The sequence below is a fragment of the Mizuhopecten yessoensis genome, unplaced genomic scaffold (genome assembly GCF_002113885.1).
Source record: "Mizuhopecten yessoensis strain PY_sf001 unplaced genomic scaffold, ASM211388v2 scaffold11047, whole genome shotgun sequence".
Taxonomy (NCBI): domain Eukaryota; kingdom Metazoa; phylum Mollusca; class Bivalvia; order Pectinida; family Pectinidae; genus Mizuhopecten; species Mizuhopecten yessoensis.
In genome coordinates this window covers 1,134,983-1,139,019 of record NW_018408852.1, presented here as the reverse complement: position 1 = coordinate 1,139,019, position 4,037 = coordinate 1,134,983, and the positions used below count along the sequence as shown (strand labels likewise).

The 4,037-nt window shown below is 44.2% G+C and overlaps 1 protein-coding gene across 8 annotated transcripts in view; it reads right to left on the bottom strand.

Moving 5' to 3' along the window:
- Positions 1 to 4,037, bottom strand: part of LOC110465040 (cubilin-like) — a 22,612-nt gene that overhangs the window by 433 nt on the left and 18,142 nt on the right. The window lies entirely within an intron of this gene.

Sequence of the window (4,037 nt, the reverse complement as noted above, 5' to 3'; positions counted from 1 at the left end):
GGGGGGGGAGTTCCCGAGGACATTCCACAAATATACGTAGGGAGGGAGGTTTAGAAACTCCATGATATTACAATGAGTAAAACATGGCACCAATCAATCAACAAGAGAGTTTTCCAGTTTTACAATATAGTTATTCTTGGTCAAATTCAGTAAAAGTCACTTTTTAAAGGGAGAACCGAGTTGAAAATGTATATTACGAAGGAAAAATTCAGTTAGACCACATCATCACACAACGGGACAACAGGGAACGAGTTTCAATCAGCAAACAACAACAAACAACGGGACTACAGCGAACGAGTTTCAATCTGCCAACGACATCATACAACGGGACTACAGGAAACGAGTTTCAATCTGCCAACGACATCATACAACGGGACTACAGGAAACGAGTTTCAATCAGCCAACGACATAATACAATCATCACACAACGGGACAACAGGGAACGAGTTTCAATCAGCCAACGACATCATACAACGGGACTACAGGAAACGAGTTTCAATCAGCCAACGACACCAAACAACGGAACTACAGGGAACGAGTTTCATTCAGCAAACGACATCAAACAACTTGACTAAAAGGAACGAGTTTCAATCAGCCAACGACACCAAACAACGGAACTACAGGAAACGAGTTTCATTCAGCAAACGACATCATACAACGGGACTACAGGGAACGAGTTTCAATCTGCCAACGACACCAAACAACGGAACTACAGGGAACGAGTTTCATTCAGCAAACGACATCAAACAACTTGACTAAAAGGAACGAGTTTCAATCTGCCAACGACACCAAACAACGGAACTACAGGAAACGAGTTTCATTCAGCAAACGACATCATACAACGGGACTACAGGGAACGAGTTTCAATCAGCCAACGACACCAAACAACGGAACTACAGGGAACGAGTTTCATTCAGCAAACGACATCAAACAACTTGACTAAAAGGAACGAGTTTCAATCTGCCAACGACACCAAACAACGGAACTACAGGGAACGAGTTTCATTCAGCAAACGACATCAAACAACTTGACTAAAAGGAACGAGTTTCAATCAGCCAACGACACCAAACAACGGAACTACAGGAAACGACTTTCAATCTGCCAACGACATCATACAACGGAACTACAGGAACGGCTTTCAATCTGCCAACGACACCAAACAACGGGACTACAGGAAACGAGTTTCAATCAGCCAACGACGCCAAACAACGGAACTACAGGGAACGAATTTCATTCAGCAAACGACATCAAACAACGGGACTATAGGGAACGAGGAACTACAGGAACGGCTTTCACGCTGCCAACGACACCAAACAACAGAACTACAGGAATACAACGGGACTACAGGGAAAGAGTTTCAATATGCCAACGACATCAAACAACGGGACTATAGGGAACGAGGAACTACAGGAACGGCTTTCACGCTGCCAACGACACCAAACAACAGAACTACAGGAATACAACGGGACTACAGGGAACGAGATTTAATCGGCCAACGACATAACAACGGGACTACAGGGAACGAGTTCCAATCAGCCAACGACACCAAACAGCGGAACTACAGGAAACTAGTTTCATTCAGCAAACGACATCAAACAACGGCACTACAGGGAACGAGTTTCAATTAGCCAACGACACCAAACAACGGGACTGCAGGGAACGAGTTTCAATCAGCCAGCGACACCAAACAACGGAACTACAGGAAACGAGTTTCATTCAGCAAACGACATCGAACAACGGGACTACAGGGAACGAGATTTAATCGGCCAACGACATAACAACGGGACTACAGGGAACCAGTTTCAATCAGCCAACGACATAATACAATCATCACACAACGGGACAACAGGGAACGAGTTTCAATCAGAAAACAACAATAAACAACGGGACTACAGGGAACCAGTTTCAATCAGCCAACGACACCAAACAGCGGAACTACAGGAAACTAGTTTCATTCAGCAAACGACATCAAACAACTTGACAAAAAGGAACGAGTTTCAATCAGCCACCGACACCAAACAACGGAACTACAGGGAACGAATTTCATTCAGCAAACGACATCGAACAACGGGACTACAGGGAACGAGATTTAAACTGCCAACAACAACAAACAACGGGACTACAGCGAACGAGTTTCAATCTGCCAAATACATCAAACAACGGGACTACAGGAAACGAGTTTCAATCAGCCAACGACGCCAAACAACGGAACTACAGGGAACGAATTTCATTCAGCAAACGACATCAAACAGCGGGACTACAGGGAACGAGTTCCAATCAGCCAACGACACCAAACAACGGATCTACAGGAAACGACTTTCAATCAGCAAACGACATCACACAACGGGACTAAAGTGTATGACATTCAATAATATCAAAGACAGAAGAATACCCGATATACGTTGTAAGTATTATACAGGGAACGAGTTTCAATCAACCAACGACATCATACAACGGAACTACAGGGAACGAATTTCATTCAGCAAACGACATCAAACAACGGGACTATAGGGAACGAGGAACTACAGGAACGGCTTTCACGCTGCCAACGACACCAAACAACAGAACTACAGGAATACAACGGGACTACAGGGAAAGAGTTTCAATATGCCAACGACATCAAACAACGGGACTACAGGAAAAGAGATTCAATCAGCAAACGACATCATACAACGGAACTACAGGATCGGCTTTCAATCTGCCAACGACACCAAACAACGGATCTACAGGAAACGACTTTCAATCTACCAACGACATCATACAACGGAACTACAGGAAACGACTTTCAATCTGCCAACGACATCATGCAACGGAACTACAGGAAACGGCTTTCAATCTGCCAACGACACCAAACAACGGAACTACAGGAAACGACTTTCAATCAGCAAACGACATCATACAACGGAACTACAGGAACGGGTTTCAATCTGCCAACGACACCAAACAACGGGACTACAGGGAACGAGTTTTAATCTGCCAACGACACCAAACAACGGGACTACAGGAAACGACTTTCAATCAGCAAACGACATCATACAACGGAACTACAGGAACGGGTTTCAATCTGCCAACGACACCAAACAACGGGACTACAGGAAAAGAGTTTTAATCAGCAAACGACATCACACAACGGGACTAAAGTGTATGACATTCAATAATATCAAAGACAGAAGAATACCCGATATACGTTGTAAGTATTATACAGGGAACGAGTTTCAATCAGAAAACAACAATAAACAACGGGACTACAGGGAACGAGTTTCAATCTGCCAAATACATCAAACAACGGGACTACAGGGAACGAGATTTAATCGGCCAACGACATCACACAACGGGACTACAGGGAACGAGATTTAAACTATCAACGACATCAAACAACGGGACTACAGGGAACGAGATTTAATCGTCCAACGACATCAAACAACGGGACTACAAGGAACGAGATACAATCAGTCAACGACATCAAACAACGGGACTATAGGGAACGAGTTTGAATCAGCCAAAGACATCGAACAACAGGACAACAAGGGAACGAGTTTCCATCAGCTAACGACATCATACAACGGGACTACAGGGAAAGAGTTTCATTCAGCAAACGACATCAAACAACTTGACTACAAGGAACGAGTTTCAATCTGCCAACGACACCAAACAACGGAACTACAGGAAACGAGTTTCAATCTGCCAACGACATCATACAACGGGACTACAGGGAACGAGTTTCAATCAGCCAACGACATAATACAACGGGACAACAGGAAACGAGTTTTAATCAGCCAACGACATCATACAACGGGACTACAGGGAACGAGTTTTAATCTGCCAACGACATCACACAACTGTGAACGAGTTTTAATCAGCCAACGACATCATACAACGGAACTACAGGGAACGAGTTTCAATCAGCCAACGACATCATACAACGGGACTACAGGGAACGAGTTTCAATCAACCAACGACATCATACAACGGGACTACAGGAAACGAGTTTTAATCAGCCAACGACATCATACAACGGGACTACAGGAAACGAGTTT